Here is a 20,279-nt window from a genome sequence, read left to right as displayed (position 1 = left end):
AAGCCAAACAATGGGACACCTGTGAGCATCTACTCCCAATGGATATCCCTGTCCTGAGAGATTAACACTAAATAGGAAATTAAACACCATGACAGGTTCAAAGAGACTTGGGAAGAAAAGAAAAAGCTTATATTTCAGTGCTTTTAATGACACTTCCTTTTTTTTTTTGGACAAGGATCCCACGATTTCATTTCACGCTTGCTGTTATAAATCATGTAGCTATCCCTGTACAACTCTTTCTTTTCAGATATTTCTGAAAGATCCCTCGGTGCTTACTGATTTCTCCATTACTTCTGGTCACCCTGGAAGCTAGATTCAAAGCCAACCATACCAAGGTTAATTGTGTGAGGAATTCACGACTGATCCCACAGTGAACAGGAGCAGGAGGATTGGTGAATCTAGAACATCACCACTGATGACGAAAAGCAGCAGCAGCAGTGACAGGAATCTCCACCAATGAAAGGAAAAAGGAAATAATGCAGACAAAGACTGGTATCAGTCCTCTAGCATGCAGAGGGAAAATCACTTGAGATGGTTTTCAGGGAAGAAAAGTCAAGAGGAATATAATGACTGGAAGGCCAATGGGCGCAGATTAGAAGATGACAAGGTATTCACTAAGGAAGGAACACTGTATGCGTGCTGCAGAGATGACAAATGTGAAAAATAATTTGGAGGTGGAATCAATGGGATGTTAGATGGATCTTTAAAATAAGCAAAAGAAAGAGGGTTAGGATGGCCTCTGTGTTTCTGGCTTGGGAGAGCAGGTAGCTGCAGATCTCACCTATCAGTATAGAGAGGAGTGATGAGAGATTTTGGGTGTTTAATGCTGAGTTCTTCTTTAGAAGTGTTGAGATGTGTATTAGGATATTGCAGTTGTACTTGACAGAAATCTAACTCACACCATTTCAAACATCAATCACTGGATTACATAAAAAGAAAGAGGGTGATACAAGAAAACAAACGGTGTCATCAATGCTCTTTGCTTTGTCCTTCACCTTTATGCCACTCTTGTTTGAGGTTTATTACATTCAGGTGTTGCCACACAGCAGATATACAGATTATCTAGCAGCTCTGGATCCACCCTTACAGTTCATGATCCAAGACTAAAGAGAAACATTTTCCCTCCCAATATAAAGTTGAAGGAAAGGACATGAATGGCTTTGGTTATACTCTCATTCTCACTTCAAACATTGTTGCCAAGTGGAAGGGAACTATGATTGGCCAGGTCTGGGTTATACACCAGAGAAGGACAATTCTGGGACAAGCATCCTTGGAATCACGTGGAGAGACAGAGGAGCAGTTCTGCATTGGAGGAGGTTGCTGATACTAAAAGAAGGAGGGAAATACAGACTAAAGCATCAGACTCTAGTTATAAATTGCTTGTGAAATGTCTAGATGGGGTTGAATATCAGAAAATTGACATAGATTTCTTGGACCCACGTAGCAGGTGTAAAGAGAAGACTGAGGCTTCTGATCCCTTCTGTTGAAACTATACTAGGAAATAACCTTTCTGTTCTTTCTACTTCCACACTGTGACCTCTATATTTTCCTGATCACATCGTGCAGTCCAGCCCAGCTCAGCGCTATGTATTGGGGCAGAAAAAACTTTCTGGCTATTCATTTTCCTCCTTTTGCCCTGACTTGGTTGATGTGCTTTGAATTGACCATCTCTCTCACTGCAGTTGTGGGAGCCCATCCTTGGGTGAGAAGTGAAAGTAAAATAGACACATAATTCAAGGCCTAAAAATAACAAGAAATGTTGTGTTAGCCTGAGGCCCAATTCAAATCTCTCTCAATGCAACTTTTACCAGAGCTTTGCATAAAGGTAGAAGATAATCACCTAACTATTGACAAAGTAGTACTTTCCAATTTGGTTATTACCCATGTAGATTTGCTTCCTTGTGGAAACCAGATGGAAAAATAATAATTGTGTTTATTCATGCACCAGAAACTTCTTAAAGCATCCAGGAATGGAGAGGTAAGATCTATAATTATAGTTTTGAGAGTAGACACTTATAAGTGATCTCTGGAATCATGGGCATGGAGAGGATGACTCTAGTGTGAAGGAAGTATAGAATGAAAAGTAAAGAGATGCTTGAGCCTTTTTCTTTCTTGTGAATGATACTTATGATACTAAAACACTAACACCAACATCTGCATGCTCCTTTCCTAGTTGATAGATACTATTAAGCAAGAAATTAAAAGTAAGTCCTCTTGGGCAAAGCCTGTTGTTTTGTGTAAAACATCGACTTTGTCTGTTTTTTATTGTAGAATTAAGAAGAATATACTCACCTTTGTCCCCAGTGAGGGAAGGGTTTGTTATTGGTGACTGAGACAAGTGATAACTGAACTTGCCTGAAGTAATCTAAGAGATTTTCAGCTGGATGTCAATGTCCATAATTTCTGCCTTTAGGAAAGCAATTGCAAGGATAAAATCAATCCTTCCCTGGGATTGGTCAGTGATGAACTGCAAAATGTTTGGCAGCAAACAATGATATCCCTTCTGTCACCTTCCCTCATAAATGCCATGAAATGACCCAGTCTTGAGAATCAGGAAAAATGAGGAATGTGAAGGATTACCACTTTCAGGTAGAAAGCAAGGACATCACAAGTATCTGCTACAACTACTATATTAAGCACTGGCTCTTTGTCAGGGACTTTGTTGTATCCTTCATACATGTTATTTTGTTTATTCTTTATTATATTTTAAAAATATGCATTAAAAATACATATACTTTAAAAATCTATATTTTTCTTATTTTACAGATAAAAATCTTAAAGTGAAATCATTAACTCAAAGATTATGTGGTGTCTAAGTAGAAGATTCAGTGTTTAAATTTGGGTTTATCTGATGACAAAATTCATCCTTTTCCAACAAGTGATATGACTTTCTCTAAGTAGGAGAAAGAATACGAGTGAATGAGTGTCACAAAAGCCAAGGTAAATGGAGTTATTGTAATTAGAAGATGACATATTCAATGTTTCAAGGAATCAAGTAAAATAAGAACTGAAAATAAATTATGTGATTTGAAAAATAGGGAATTTCATTAACATGGTGAACTAAGGCCTTTCACATATCATAAATACATAGAAATAATGGATAAAAGATAACCAAAGTTACTTTTAATACAAAGCTGAACTCAAAAGAAAGGGAAAAAAAAGCTCAAAATGCCAAACACATAATGGGATTGAACTCAAACACATAATGGGAAGTAGAAGTTAACATTTTGCTTGGAGTTTGGGGGCTCAAATTCATATACTGGCCCCAGGATTGGATCTTAGATTTTTAATATCCATGTAGGCCTGGGGACAGGGTTTCTGGCAGGGAGGGCCTCAAAAGGCTGCCCGTCTCTTACAAAGGAAATTAAAAAGCTGTGTACCTGGATGACAACACAATAATAAAGTTCTCTATTAACACAGAGAAAGAAGAGAAAGACAGTCACTCCTGAGACACAGGCATATACTACCTACATGGTTGAGAATTAACAACACACCTGACACAGAAATACCAGAACTTTTCTGTAGGGCACATTTACAACCCAAGACACAAGGTACTCCCACAGGTAAAACAACTGCTAAAAAAGAGCTGACAGTGCAAAATTGTGCATTTTATAATGAAGCAAACCATAAGAATGGAGAGCCTGCAAGTCAGCAATTAGTGGGATTGTCACCCTAAGAAATAGGACAAATAAAATAATGGGACAGAGATCATCAAGCAAGTATATTAAAAATTCTTAAAGAGGTTTTAAAAAATACAAAAACAACTATAAGTAAAGAATAGGCAAGAATAAAATATTTCCATTGAAAGAATAGGTAATTGAAAATTTAAAATAGAACCAAATAAAATTTCTAAAAATAAATACAGTCACTAAATTTTTATAAAGACTTTAAGAGCTTTATCGACATATAATTTATGTATCAGAAAATCTGAAGCCAGATGTAGTGGCTCATACTTGTATTCCCAACATTTTGGGAGGCCATGGTGGGAGAATCACTTGAGGTCAGGAGTTCAAGAACAACATAGGCAGCACAGCAAGAGACATTCTCTCAAAAAAAAAATTGTTTTAAATTTGTCAGGTGTGGTGGCACAAGCCCATAGTCTCTGCTATTTGGAAGACCGAAGTGGGAGGATCATTTGAGCCCAGGAGTTCAAGCCTGCAGTGAACTATAATCGTGCTACTACACTCCAGCCTGGATGACACAGCAAGACACTTTCTCAAAAAACAAAAACAAACAACAACTCAGCCATTGTAAGGACACACCTCAATAATTTTTAGTAGATGTGTAGATTTTCACAACTATTACAGTAATCGTGCTAGAACATGCCTCAAATAGTCACTGAATTCCCTAAAAATTGAAAATTAATTAAAACTGATGGGCAGACAAGACTCTGGAAAAGAAGTATAATCTCTACTGGGGTTAGTAAGGCAATCAGTGGTTGTCTATGGTCAAGATTTGGAGGAGATAGACTGAGAAGAGTATAAATAAACTTTCTGGGGGTGATAGAATGCTCTATATCTTGGTTACAGTGGCAGTTACAGGTTATATAAAATTTCAAAACTCAGAAATATATACTCAAATGGGATGCGTTTTACTTTAAGTATATTATACGCCGGAAAAGGTGATTTAGAAATTAATGAGTATTTTAAATAGCAGATTAGAAATAATTTAAGAAAGAAGCAGTGACATGGATAATAAATAGGAGGAATACATTTAGGAAGAATCCAAAGGTTAAAGAAGTGGAAAATAAGAAAGACTGGTATGACTTGGCCCCAGTGATTCTTGCCTTCTGGTATCTAAGCTCTAGCTTAATCCTTCTCCCTTGGTTGTTGGCAGGACCATGCAACTTATTTCTAAAAATACAGTATAGATAAAGTGATAAGATGTCAGTTTTGTGACTTGATAATAAAAGTTTGTGCCTTTCATCTTTGCTAGGGCTTTCTCTTGCTGGCATTCTCTCTTGCCTTCTCCCTTGCTCCTGCTGGGGAGGCATGCTGCCGTATTGTAAGATGCCCTGTGAAGAGGCTCATGTGACAAGAAGCCAAGGGGGCTCTCCACCTACAGCTCATGAGGTATTAAGGCTTCAGTCCAACAGCTTGCAAGAACCCACCAACCACATGAATGAGCTAAGAAGCAGCCCTTCCCCCTTGAGCCTAGAGATGACTGCACTCCAGTGAGAAACCTGGCATTCAAGAACCCAGCTGGCCACACCCAAATTCTTGGACCACAGATATCAAGTTACCAAATATTGCTGTTTAAGCCACTAAGTTTAGAGTAATTTGTTATACAGCAACAGAAAACTAATACAATCAAAGACATAAGAAATAAAATGAAAAAGTATAGCATTTATCTTTTAGGAGTTCCAGAAGTAGAGGAAATATTTGAAAACATAATGAGTGAGATTGAATAGAGGCAATGATTGAAGAGAAAATGATTGTAAGATTTTCCAGAATGAAAGAAAACACATGTACTCAGGTTGAAGAAACACAATAAGCACCTAAATGAATAAAAACATATCTAATGAATTGCATCATGATGAAACCACAGAATATCAAATACCAAGAGTTAAAAGCAGTTAAAAAAAAGATTACCTTGAAAGGAGCAGCAATTTGGTTGATAACGAACTTATCTTCAGCAACAATAGAAATCAGAAGAAATAAAATAATATGCTCAAAAGTTAGAGGGGAAATAGCTGTCAACCTGTAATTCTACATTCAGCTAAATCATAAATCAGTAGTAAGGAAAAGAATGGCATTTTCAGAAGAAGATAGAAATTTTAGCATTCATAAAAAATGTACTTTGGAAATCAGTCTTTTTTAAATAGTTTTATATATTGAGAGGTATATCATATTGGTTTTTTTTAATTATTGTACTTTAAGTTTTAGGGTACATGTGCACAATGTGCAGGTTTGTTTCATATGTATCCATGTGTCATGTTGGTGTGCTGCACACATTAACTTATTATTTAGCATTAGGTGTATCTCCTAATGCTATCCCTCCCTCCTCCCCCCACCCCACAACAGTCCCCGGAGTGTGATGTTCCCCTTCCTGTGTCCATGTGTTCTCATTGGAAAATAAGTCTTTGCATAGTAAAAAAGACTTGAAGATTTTTACCAGTGTTGATTCAATAGAGAGGTGTTGGGGGAAGACATGTAATAATGGTTCAGAAGTTAGCAGGCTGGAGGAAGTCCAGAGAATTGATGAGATGAGGCTCATACCTTTTGCATCTCTTGTTGCATGTCTTGCATCATAGTGGGTGAAAATGCTATTTATGTGTGTTGCTGTGGACAGAGCAACAAAATTCAGAATAACTTTTTATCTGAATCAGCCAGTGAGCTGGCTAAACACAAGAGAAAGAGTTATTGAAAAAGGTTGATTGTCCAGCTAAGAATGCAAACCAAGCAGTTACTATTATGAATCTATAACAAATTATGTGGGCAAAAATATATCACTCCTTTAATTCAAGGGAAAGTTAATTTTAGAGAGAAATGATTAAGTATTTGGTGGTAGTATTTTTTAAATCTAGATTTTTTAATGTTTTAAAAAGTAAATTATTTTATTTTAAGTTCCAAGATACATGTGCAGGTTTGTTACATAGGTAAACTTGTGCCATGATGGTTTCATGCATTAGCTATTTATCCTGATGCTCTCCCATCCCCTGCTCTCCTCTGACAGGACCCAGTGTGTGTTGTTCCCTCCCTGTGTCCATGTGTTCTAATTGTTCAGCTCCCACTTATAAGTGAGAACATGCAGTGTTTGGTTTTCTATTAAAAAGTCAAGAAACAACAGATGTTGATGAGTCTGTGGAGAAACAGGAATGCTTTTACACTGTTGGTGGGAATGTAAATTAGTTCAACCATTGTGGAAGACAGTGTGGCAATTCCTCAAAGACATAGAGGAAGAAATACCGCTTGATCCAGCAATCCCATTGTATCGCAAAGGAATATAAATCATTGTATTATAATGATACATGCATGTATATGTTCATTGCAGCACTATTCACAAGAGCAAAGATATGGAGTCAACACAAATGCCTGTCAATGATAGACTGGATAAAAAAATATGTGGTACATATACACCATGGAATACTATTCAGCCATAGAAAGGAAAGAAGCCATGTCCTTTGCATGCACATGGATGGAGCTGGACTTTTGAAAGATAACTCAAAATGATTATTTATCATAGCAAGCAAGATTTTCAATAAATTTGTGGCTCATAATCAAGGAGACAGGGAAAAAGGAAAAAGCAAGTTGTCATAAATATTAATTTTGATTTTCTTACGTTTCATGAAGGGTGTTTCTTTTCAAAACATTTTTTTCTTTTTTCCTTTCTTTCCTTTCCTTTTTTTCTTTTTCTTTTTTTTTTTGAGATGGAGTCTTACTCTGTTGCTCAGGCTGGAGTGCAGTTGCATGATCATAACTCACTGCTGCCTCAAATTCCTGGGCTCAAGGGATCTTCCCATATTATCGTCTCAAGTAGCGGGAGCTACAGGCATTTTATATTTTGTAGAGATGGGGGTCTCACTTAATTGCCCATGCTAGTTTCAAAATGCTGGGCTCAAGGGATCCTCCTGCCTCAATCTCCAAATTACAGGTGTGAGCCAAAGTGCCTGGCCTCAAAACACTTCTGGGTAAAATCATTTTAAAGAAGGACTCTTGTTTTAATAGCTAGGCAAGTTCTTCCTTGGTAAGAGGAAACTATTTTAGTTGCATCAGTGGACAGAAATGTAAAAACAAAAAATTTGCTGTGTAAGAAAATATGAAAAAAATCATGTCTGCAAGAATTTATTGTAACAATCTTGAATTTACATTTTTTAGAAGCCATATTTTGGGTACACTTAAATTCTTTATTATGACATTCAGACTGACATTTCAGGGCACCAAGATATAAGAACTAGTTAAAGAGTCTCACCAGCTTTCATAATCCTCACTCTGCTTCCCAACCCTCCCTTCCTTAAATGGGAAATTTGGGGTGCTAACTCTTCCTGGTCCCAGAACTCCCTTAGTTAGAGAGTGGTTGCCCTCACCTCACAGCCCAGATCTTCAGAGATAAACCAGTTGTAACAAACTTAAGAAGGTGTTCTAGGGCTTTTCATTTCTCTCCCTCAGGCAGAACTTGTGAGTCCACAGTGAAATCCAGTTGTAATTTTGTTTTGTTTTCTTTGGCATAACAAAGTGAAAATTGCTCCTTTACATTTTTTCATAGCAAGCATTTTTTCATTGGTTTCCTAAACAAAAGGGCCATCAACCAAGAAATTAGTAGATCTGCTCAACTTCCCTCAATATCAACCATATCTTCCAGAAATATATTTGATGGTTTAGTCCATCCTGTTTAAGAATGCTAAGCGTAATCCATTACTCTTCTATGATCCCAAAAGAAGGAAACATTATGCATGTGAGCAATGCCCCATTACATGGACCATTTCCCCGAGGCTTCCCACAAAGGACAGAAGGAAACAACACAGAAGGATGAATAAGAAGCTAAGGTGATCATTTAGTGACTTAAGAAGGTGATCAAAAGGTATATGAACAGTTGGGGAAGGATGCTAGCAGTTTGTGCTCAAGGAACCTTGTAAAAGGAGTAGATAGATAAAATATTAAAAGGTTTGATTTACTTTCAGAAGTTTGGAGAGGTGGTTGCAATGTTAAGACTTATACTAGGGAACATAGTCATTTTTAAGAATTAATTGATCTTAACATTTTGGATTTTGTTAGTAAAGATGGTATTGCTCTTATATTACTCATATATTATTTGTAAATTTTCAGCAAGAATGTTTTATTGTCAGAGAAAGCGCATTGTCACTAATTTAAGGCTTTTCACTCTTCACTTTTTTGAAGGTGTAGAAACAAGATCAGATGGGTTAAGTGACTTGCTCAAATTCACATAGCTATTAAGTAGCCAGAGACAGAATTCACAACCCCAAGTTTACCTAATGCCAAATGTGCTCTCTGCTCTGCCTCATTGGGTATCATGGAGCCAGACTGAAATGGAGATGTCTAGATCAGCTGACTCACTTCTCTGGCTAGGGAGGGCCCCCTAGATGGCAAGTGCTGGATAGAAGCTTATTCTATCCTCCTCCAGGCAGTGTCAGGCTGTCTCAGATATTCTGGGGAAAAAAACTGCAATGCAACATTTATGTCACCTTGTTGATGAAAATTCATCACCTTTAATCAACTCAGCACATTTGCAGTTGGGACCCAGCTCCTCACTCACCAAGAGTCAAATTTTCAAATTCAGAATAATCCATAAGTGTTCTCAGCAATCACCCCTGGACCTCTCTTTTATTACTCATGGTATTTAATTAAATTCACTTGGGCTGTTAATAGGTTTTATTCAAGTGTCTCTGAACATACTAAGTCAATTTCGATTTAACAGTTGTTTTTATTCTGTAGCTATTGTAAATTTTCAGCAAGAACATTTGATTGTCAGAGAAAGCCCACTGCCACTAATTCAAGGCTTTCCACTCTTTCACTTAGAATTTTAGCACCTGTAATTCAAAGACAATCTATTTTCACAGAAAATGCCATATAGCACCACAAACATTTGTTTTGTTTAGGATTACCATAACTGAGATTTGTCTGTACCATAGAACTAGAAAGGAATTTTAAAATAATCATTCTGTGGCCTACATTTTACATGAAAAGAAACAGAGTATTAGAGTAGTTAAACAATGTGGTCCAGGTCACAGGATGGCAGACAGGACAAACATACAAGATTTGTGGACAGACCAACACTCCACCCTATCATGTCCTTTATGCTGCCAAATACAGAAGTGATAACATCAGAGAAGCCCCCAATCCCACATTAATGTTACTCAGATGAATACTCCAATACCACACTTTAAAAAAGTAGGGCAAAGATCTCTAAAATATGACAACTCATAACCATGTTATACAAGATAAACTCAACTCTAGTCCAACCAATCATATTCATTAGCAAAAATTGTTCTCCACATGAACATGTGAGATATCTTGACAGGCCTGCTCTGACAGGCTCTCTGCTGTTTCTGCTGCTGCTGCTGCACTGAACATGGCTGATCCTTTCTGCATGATGGTGAAATGAATATATTGAATCTGTGGTGCATTATACTCCTCATAGGCATTTATGAGTATTTTCTCTTTACAGCAATTCTGCAAAACACTCATGTTATAATTTTCATTTCATAGATGAAGAAACTGAGTCTTCAGTTCTGTCAGGTGGAGAGTCACCAAAAAAGTTGAGGGAATGGAAGCTGCCTGGTGAAGTGAAAAGTACTGGATGGAGGTTAAGAGAGTTTCTTCTGAGGTCCTCAGATGGGCACCTTCAATACCTTCTTTTCATCTGCTGTAAAATGAAATGTTCACCTAAATAAATTCTAAGTTTTACTGCAGAGGTAACAAGCCAGAATCCGTGTCTCTTGATGCCTAATCTCTGTAACTAACAACACCGAATGTAGTCTATATAAAAAGAGTAGAAGGCTGTCTTACACAAACCTGAACTGACTGCTGAAGGCTAACTGTGTGGCCTTGATTGAGGACTGCGCAATGGAGAAAACATGGAAACTGCAGGGTGATGCTTTCCCATCAGTGCTAAATTTGAGGGCTCAGCAGGAGGCCAATTAATGCTCTGAAGATTTATGACAATGTAATCTGAATTTACATGTTTATAGAGATTATTAGCAGTCATAACCAGAATGAGAGTAATGATTGGAACCACATGTGCCTAATAAATGTTATTGAATCACTATGTCACTCTTGAAATTGTTTTTGAAATCATTGCTAAAAACTCTATCTTCCTTTTTTATTATTTTTTAAATTGATAGATAAAATGATGTACATTTATCACATACAACCTGATGTTCTGAAGTATATGTACATTGTGGAATGACTAAATCTAGCTAATTAACATATGCATGAACTCACATAGTTACAATTTTTGTGCTGAGAACATTCACTCTCAATAGTTTTCAAGAATGCAATGTATTGTTAACTATAGTTACCATGTTGTACAATAGATCTCTTGAACTTACTCCTTCTATCTAACTGAAATGTAGTATTCTTTGACCAACAGCTCCTCAACTTCCCCTCTTCCCCTACAACTGCCATAGCCCCTGATTACCATCATTCTACTCTCTAGTTCTATGAGACAAACATTTTTAGATTCTGCATGAATGAAATTATGCAGTATTTTTCTCTTTGTGAGTGGATAAATGGACAAAGCTCTATCTTCCTTGAATCAGTTGTGCTTTTCAAGTTTCTTAGAATGGAATATCTGCAAGTCTACCTTCATTACTAGACAAATATTGAAAATTAATGGTTGCAACAGCCGCTGGGTATAGTTCTCAAAGTTTGCTGGAGGTTAAATGAGGTAAGAAGCCAATCTCCCAATTTAATGTGAAGCCATAAATTTTTTCTATAACTTTTAATTGGATTGGTTCCAAACATTTCCACCTTGTCCCACTCCCTCTGTCTACTGTGACTCTATCAAGAAGTATTGGTTGGATTTAGTGACAGAAATGATCATTACAAGAAATGAAAAGAGAAAGCCCAAGCCAAAAAGCAATTTAATTCTTTAATTTTTTTACTTTGATTATTAACAAGCCAGAAGACTAAGGCCAACGTGTACTAATTTATTTGTTTTCTTTAAATAAATTGTGTGTGTGTGTGTGTGTGTGTGTGTGTGTGTGTGTGTGTACTGGTCTCTAACATAGTTCTGCATTTCTCACTAACCTACTTCCCAATGACATAATGTTAACATCTACATAATAAGAAAGTTCCTGGAGAATAAATTCAGCATGTATTATCAACTCTTAGAAAAAATAAGTTTTTGATAAATATTTGTTGTTTTATTAAGTACATAACTGTAAGATACAATATTATGCCCTTAAAAGTTTATCTTCTTAACTTTTAGAGTGTTTGAAAAAAAAAAGGGCAATAATCTACATCTTTTCATTTAAGAACTGTAATATCCCTTGTCTGTTTTTAATTTTATTCTCATTTATTTATAACAAACAGAAAAAATACTGAATAAGGTATCAAGAATGAAGAATAGAAAGGAAACAACAGGAGGTGATTTGTTGGAGCAGGGAGGGAGGATTACAGTTTATGAAGGAGGAACACTTTAAAGACATGGATCGCGCCCCCCACTGCCCACCAGCGCAGTGAGTGCAGGCAGAAAGAGGGTTGGTTGCATAGCATAGCTGCCAGGCTTTCTACATTTGACCTCATCTCAAGAACATACAGGTAATTCAATTTTAGCAAAGTATGGTCAGTTGCTTCTTATTTTAAATATTATTCTATAGAATATCTATATTAGTAAATGTTGGTCTGAATATAATTCCACACAATTGGTATGTCATTCTCCCTTCTTTATTATATTTCAGTAAACTGAACTGAATTAATATAAACTATATTATAATTCAGTAAACTGAATTCAGCAAAATTTGTCACTGATGTAGATAATCTTTGAAAAATTTGATTTTTAATTTCAATGAGTAAGCAGTTTTAAAACAGAATGTGAAATGAAGAGTTATGACCTTTATATGGGTCTCCTCAGGCTGCCATTACAAAATACCACAGGCTTGGTGGCTTCGACAACAGACATTGATTTTCTCACAATTCTGGGGGATGGAAGTCCAAGGTGAAATGCCAAAACTGGTATCTAGTGAGGCCTCTCTTCCTGACTTGCAGACAGCCACCTTCTTGCTGGGTCCTCACATGGTTTTTCCTCTGTGCTCATGCAGAGAAAGGGACAATCTAGTGTCTCTCCTTCCTCTTATAAGGACACCAGCCCTGTTGGATTACAACAGCATCTTTACGGCCTTATTTCACCTTAGTTACCTCTCTAGAGGCCCTGTCTCCAAATACAGTCACTTTGTAGTTAGGGCTTAAACATACGAATTTCAGAGGTTCTCAAGTTAGTCCTTAACAACTTCCTGATGTAGACTGTATTACCCTGATCAGCAAGCGTTAGAAAGTCAGACATCTCTCTGCACCATAAAACATGGGCCTGAGAGTGTTCAGACTGGAGATTTTTTGGCAATTTAACAACTAAATTAGATTAACTGGAGGGCCATTTCCCATTGACTGTGCACAGGCAGGCCTTTAAGAAAGCAAAGGGAAGAGTAGGTGAATGTCAATTGGTCCCTTCTGCTGCACCATCTACTGGCACAGGAGACCTTGAGGAAAGAGTCAAAATTTAGGTGAAGTATTTGTCTGCCCCTGACCTTCCCGGCATCATTTACTGCATGGGCGAGGCTATCCCAGAGACAGCATACAAAGGCAGTGAAGAGAGGGAGGAGAAAATAATGCTGGCAAGAATGTACTAAATGCCAGGAGCTATAATAATCTGAAGAAAATTCTAATGTTTTCACTGTATTAATAGCTCTAGCACAGATTTTCCTTGAAAGTTTAAATGCCCAAATATAGGATAGATTTTGATATCTGTAGATGGTTTACATTTCCAATGTTCCCAGTCATGGTGGGTAATAAAAATCTCCGTAAATATTTGTCAGTTTTATGTAACAGATTTCTACTCCAAAGTTCTATTCAGTTAGAAGTATTTCGCCACATCTTAAAGTGTAATACAGATGTTTCTGTGTACTTTTCTGCTTTCATTTTTTGCTTTATTCAAAGAACATTCTATTTAAGGGGAATTCTCTACATTTTAATATGGTAGACACACTGCTCCTACATCAGTCATTCAGCTTCACATTTCTGTGCTAATGCTTTGGGATGTAGAGTTCACATAAATGGATTTTATTTCTTTTTATCAGTGACATTCTCTTTTCTAAGAAATGAAAGAGATTCAGCAGAGCGGTGATTCATTAATTCCTGTGTGGAACATGCTAGGAATGGTCTCTAGTGTGTTTTTGAGTCATCTGGTTTGCTCAATGTCCCAAGACATGTATCATGTGTTTTGTGTTTTTGTTTTCTTATTTCTTGCTTTGAGGGGTTACCTATACTTTGTTTTTTTGTTTGTTTTAAGTCCTATTTGAAAGACGGAGGGTATCAAAAAGTTGTAATCATCATTACAGGCCATTAATAAAAATTCTCATTGATTTTAATTATAATTTAATTTTACCTACCCCTTTGAAACAATACTATAAATAATTCTAAGTATTTGTTTAATTTTAATAATAATAATAACTAGGTACTCTCCTAACTACCTTACATATGCTTCTCATGTTATCCTTGCAAATAAGCTGGTAAGAAAGGTTTGCAATCCCATTTGGTACACTATTTTGTTCATTGCTGTATGCTCAGTACCTTGTGCAGTGCCTTCCCGATATCATTTGATAAATATTTGTTTCATAACTGAATGAATGATGAAACTAAGTTATGGGGAATTTAATTTCCCCAAGGGTTGTACAGCTAGCAAATCTGGTAGTAGAAATTGAAGCCCAGTTCTGTCTAAATTTAGAGCCTAAGAGGCAAAACTGCCTGTAGTTAGTATGAACAGTAACAAGATATTACAATGTGCCTTGGTTAACCATTCCTGAATTTTGCAAGCCAAATTCTAAAGAAGCATTTTTATTCCAATTGAAATTTCTCACACTACCGTTGAAGCACTATTTCTTTTTTTTCTTTTTTTTGAGACGGAGTCTCGCTCTGTCACCCGGGCTGGAGTGCAGTGGTGCCATCTCCACTAGCTGCAAGCTCCGCCTCCCAGGTTCACGCCATTCTCCTGCCTCAGCCTCCCGAGTAGCTGGGACTACAGGCGCCCGCCACCATGCCTGGCTAATTTTTTGTATTTTTAGTAGAGACAGGATTTCACCGTGTTAGCTAGGATGGTCGCGGTCCCCTGACCTTGTGATCCACCCGCCTCGGCCTTCCAAAGTGCTGGGATTATAGGCGTGAGCCACTGCGCCGGGCCGAAGCACTATTTCTTTTGTTCTTGTTATAGTGAAAATGCAGAAATCTCATCTTCTATTACTTTCCACATCGTGGTATATCTGAATACCAGGAGAGTTAAACTTGTTTCATAAATTGATTATTTTAGTACAGGAATTTCCTTCCTAAAGTAATCTTAAAGTGAATTATTTCTTGCACAATAGAATCACACAAAGAGTTTTTAAAATTCCTGATGTTCAGGTCATATCCCAGGCCAGTTAAATCAAAACCGCTGGGGATAAGGCTAAGGCATCAATATATTTCAAAGCTCCCCAGGTGATTTTAAAATAAGGCCAAGATTGAGAACTAGTATATTCAAAGAAAAAATAATTCTCTACTAATATCTCTTCTCAGATAAATGCTGTATTTCCCTCACCCACTTCTTCCCCCCAAATAATCCCTTGTTTCCTTAGCCTTTTACCCTGAGTTGTAAGTTTTTATTTCTATTATTTTATTAGCTCTTTTGTAACTCTTTGTCAAATTATTTATATGTAGAAATGAATTAAAAGCAAAACTATAGTAAAGGTCAGATATATTTCATATATTAACCAAGACTTCTTTCTGATAGTTATAGGCAGTGATACTATAATACATATGAAATGACCATGTTCTAAATTTAATTATTCAACTCACAGTGAAAAGTATGAATGATACAGAATTTCATGCAACTATCATTTAATGTGAATCCTTTTCCTGCTCTGAGATCATAACAATAACCCTTTCATCAGAGTGACAGAGCTCACTAGTTGGATTTCAAACCTACATATTCAGTGTTACTTACAGTATATAATTGCCTCTGTCTCCAAAGAGCTGTCTACACTCTTATTTATCAATTTAGTGCCATGCTAGGACATATTAGAATGGTTTACCTTATTTTATTTTTAGTCTTAACTTGCATTTTTTAGATTTCTCCTACTCACTACAGCTACCATTTAAAATGCCAGAAAAATTCATTTTAAAGGAAAATCACCTGAACTGCACCATTGGTTTACAATATAGAATGATAGCTTAGGAGCATATGATTGCCAGCTCTTCATGGCTGCATGAAAAGTTTCAACTTTTCCTAAACTCAAATTTAACATGCTTGAAAAAGAAAAATACTTTTATTGTTTAGTCATGGCAGTCTAGGTTACTTACACACACAAACACACAGACACAAACACACACACTCCTAGACCAAAAACAAGGAAAAACATTGCATAAAGTATTTTCTTAATGTTGAAAAGCTTACAATATAGTAAATAATTGCCAGCTCAAAACATATGAGAAAAAAAGAACTCAGAGAGGTCAAATGGACACTCAAAGCCTGCTTTGGTCCAGAAGTCCTTTATCCAGGATAAAATGAACTTGCTGTGAACTAAATGTCTGTGTTCCCCCCAAAGTCCATATGTTGAAATCTTATGCCCAATGTGATGGTATTAGGAGATGGTGCCTTTGGAAGGTGCTTGGGTCATGAGGGTGGAGCTCTCCTGAGTGGGATTAGGGCTCTTATAAAAGAACCCAGAGAGATCCCTAGTTCCTTCCACCACGAGGACACAGTGAAAAGATAATTAATCATAAACCAGAAAGTGGTCCCTTACCAAACATCAATCTGCCACAGGCTTAGCTCTGTACTTCAAGCCTCCAGAACTGAGAGCAATAAATTTCTGTTGTTTATAAGCCACCCAGTCTATGGTACTTTGTTATAACAGCGTGAAATGATTAAAACAAAACTATAAAACTGAGGTATGATATTGATGAACTTATAGAGTAAGGGGGCAGAAATCTTAGTTAAGGGCCTGCTAAAGATAGAAAATGTAATAAGAAACCGCTTACCTTAAAGCCGGCACCACAATATTCTATACTTTTAGGGTAAGTTTGCACCCTAAATCACTATACCTTCAGAGTAAGACAGAACTAGATCTACCAAACCACAGATCTGCAGAAAATTTACATTGGCACCAAGCAGATTGGAGAGACTGTACATTAAGGAAACTATCTTGAGATATTATAACCATGGCTGCTGTATCTGCAGCCCACATTTTTCTTTTTAGCATTGTGTTCCAAGAAACCATAAGCTATAAATTTAGAGTAGTATTGAACTAATAGTGCTCCTAAACAGCTGAGACAAACAAATGCTAATCATTCTAGGGGAAGGGACATATATCCTAAGCCTCAAGGAATCCCCATAAATATTTTTTTCAATTACGACAGGCAGCATACAATTAAAGATAACCAAGCATAAAAGGAAATAAGTTGTGTAAGCAATAAACAGCAGAAACAATAAGCAGAAGAAAATAAAGACTACAAATATTGCCATTACCAGACATCTTGCTAAAATGATGTTCACTATGCATAAAAGAAGAAAAAAGAAACTTGAAGCTACATGTGTGAGAGAAGAATTTATATGTAGTGACACAGAACATTTGGAAAGGAATCAAGAAAACTTTAAGAACTGAAAAATACATCACTGAAATGAAAAACCTCAATGGATAGGTATGATGGTATATTGTAAAAACAAAAAAGATAATTAGTAGTGAATTTGAGGATAGGTTAAAAGAAAGTATCCATAAATTAGAATGATGACACCAAAAAAGAAGAAAAAGAAAAAAGAAAAAAAAATAGAACAGAGTGGTTAAGAGGTAGGAAGGGGAGAGTGAGAAAAGCCTTACATGCATCTTATTGTAATCCTGAAGAAGAGGAGAAAATGGAGTACAGACAGTATTTGAAGAAATAATGGAGTGTCCAGGGAAAGAGGATGACTGTTACCCACAGAATAGGTCATCCTATCTACCTGATTATTAAACCTTCCTTTGCCAAGATCATCCACTGGTGAATATTCACATGGAACATAAATATCATGTTTTTACCCATTCATAAAAATCTGTTCACTTACCTCTTGCCAAATTTCCATGGCACTATTTTTTTTTTCAATTTTCCAATTATATTCCTTGGTTCCAGACTATCCAGCCAAACCATTAACCACAGTATGAAGCAATATTCAATTGTATTTACAGTCATTTCTTCTTCTAAGCAAAATGAACAACCAGCTGCACTGCTTGAAGTTCTTTCTACTGGAAGAATTCCCCTTCACCATTGTCCAAGGAGTCTCGGAAGGGAGCTATAGTACCACAGCTGTTCAATTTTGAATGGCACCTGCATATTGCACAGAACCATCTGTAAACCAAGCCCAAATTTTTCTCTTTCTTAGTCAACTGATGGTAGGAAACTCCCCCAGAGATCACAGGTTTAGGCTGGGTGACAGAAGATAATGTAACAGAAGCAAAGACTATGGGTATTTGTGTCACTGCATTGTGTAACTTATTTGTGCCTTCAGGGCTTACTCAAGCCCAATCTCATATATGTCACTTCCATTGGATGACGGAGTGCTGCTGTGCATGCCCACCTTTATTGCTTGATGATTCAGATATAACTCAGTTCATGATAGGCAGCTCAAGTTACATGGTAACTTAGTGGCCTATGGTTAAACATTCGGCTACTAAGGCCCAGTAGTAGGTCAAAAGCTGTTTCTGAAGAGAATCGTAGTTACTCAAAGAGGAATGGCAATGCTTAGTCCCCGAATCCTAAGAGTTTGTGCTGGGGTTCACCTACAAGGGCCTACCGAAGGCTTCAAACAGTCACTGACACTTCAAGCACTGTTGAATCTGCTGGATCACATGGCTCAAGTGGCAAAGAAGCTTCTGTGGCAGTGTGGACTTGTTACAAACCCTTCTTTTATTCTGGGCCCCATTCAAAACTAGCAGCTTTTCTGGTTACTCATGAAATGGGCTGGAGTGGCATATTTAATCCAAATGAGGAATATGTTGCCTCTAAAATGCAAACAGTTCCACTCTTTTTTGTTGTTGTTGTTACAGATGGGGCTAGATACAACAACTTATTTTTCATCTTACCTTCACCAAGAAGGGAGATCTCCACATGGCCCACACTTCTCACTGGACCCCTAGAAATTTCACTGAAATAAAAAACTCCTGGGTTTTTGTCAGATTTATTTCCTACCCTCTGACATGCAAATATACTATCAATCAATAAATCTAGTTTCGCTGCTACCTCTTGCTCACTGGTTTCAATCAGCATAATGTCATCAATGTAATAGACCAGTGTGATATTTTGTGGAAGAGAAAGATTACCAAATTCTCTGTAAGTGAAGTTATAATGTAGGGCTTAAGAGTTGATATTTCCTAACATACAACAGTAAAGGTGTTGCCAGCTGAAAGCAAATGTTTCTCATACTCTTTACTAGAAGGTATGGTTTAAAAAAAAGGTGTTGGCTAGATCAATAGCTGCACACTAGGTTCCAAGAAATGTGTTAATTTGCTCAAGCACTGAAGTCACATCTGAAACAACAGTTACAACTGGAGTTACCATTTGGTTAAGATTATAATAATTCATTGTAATTCTCCCCAAGATTCATCTGTTTTGTGCATGGCCCAGTAAGTGAGTTGAACAGTGATATGGTAGGATCACCAGTCCTCTATTCTTCAAGTCTTAATCTCTGAAATCCCTCCAAAAATGCAGTATTGTTCCTGGTTTACCATTTTCCTATGTAGGGACAGGTCTACTGGCTTCCACTTGGTCCTTGTTACTGTAAGCGCCCTCACTGCACCGGTCAAAGAACCAATCTGAGTATTCTGTTAGTTGCTGGTAATGCCTATTCCAATTATCCATTCCAGAATTGGAGAAATAACCAATTCTCCAATTGGTTATTTCTTTGACAAGATGGGTTTAAGGATTCACTTGGCCTACTAAGAGGTGGACCTGAGTTAAAACTCCATTGATCATCAGACCTCTGTAAGTTCCCACTCTGACTGGTGGAGCATGGTAACACTTTGCATTCCTGAAACTAGTGCCACTTCAGAGATAAAATGTCACATAATCCTCAAAAAGTCTGATTATTTCCTTTTCCACAGTGCACAGTCACCTGGTAAAAGATTCCTTGGGGAACACCAAAATACATAAATATATAAATACAAAATACGTAAAATTTGGAAGTATAGTAGGATTCCAAACCCCAAATTCCAAATCAGGGAGACCCAGCTTCCCCTTCATTCAAGGGGTTCTGGGTCTGTAAACAGGCTCAAATATGATAATTGATGAGGGGATATAGTTTTCTGTTTGGATGATTCAAGTTAGACATCTTTTCAAATGACCTGGAACTTCTCTGCTTATATCGATCAAGTAAGATTAGTAGACAGCCTATTTATTTCACTGTAGGAACACCAATGATCAATTATCCATTGTCTTAGGTCTCTGTGAATCGAATTATTCTGATTTCTGCTTTGACTCTGCTGTTCATTATTGTAACCATGCCCACCTTGTCTTTAGTGATTAAATGCCATCATTTGGCACCTGCTACTCCAGAATTCAATTATTCCCATTGCATTTAAAGATCCAAGTTCAGTGTCAGCAGTT

At 37.0% G+C, this 20,279-nt stretch overlaps 1 protein-coding gene across 3 annotated transcripts in view; it reads right to left on the bottom strand.

The window, feature by feature from the left end:
• The window catches only part of IL15 (interleukin 15), a 376,963-nt gene that overhangs the window by 181,321 nt on the left and 175,363 nt on the right, over positions 1-20,279 (bottom strand). Inside the window, exon 1 of one of the 3 annotated variants that reach the window (XM_055275989.2) lies at positions 17,746-17,879. The exons of the other annotated variants lie outside the window; for them this stretch is intronic. The gene's annotated coding sequence lies outside the window, so the exon portion shown is untranslated. Of the gene's footprint in view, positions 1-17,745; positions 17,880-20,279 lie in introns of those variants that run through there. 3 annotated transcript variants of the gene reach the window in all.

This window comes from Symphalangus syndactylus, chromosome 4 (genome assembly GCF_028878055.3).
Source record: "Symphalangus syndactylus isolate Jambi chromosome 4, NHGRI_mSymSyn1-v2.1_pri, whole genome shotgun sequence".
In the NCBI taxonomy this organism is placed as follows: domain Eukaryota; kingdom Metazoa; phylum Chordata; class Mammalia; order Primates; family Hylobatidae; genus Symphalangus; species Symphalangus syndactylus.
The sequence above is the reverse complement of the archived record's forward strand: the minus strand, read 5'-3'. Positions and strand labels throughout refer to the sequence as shown.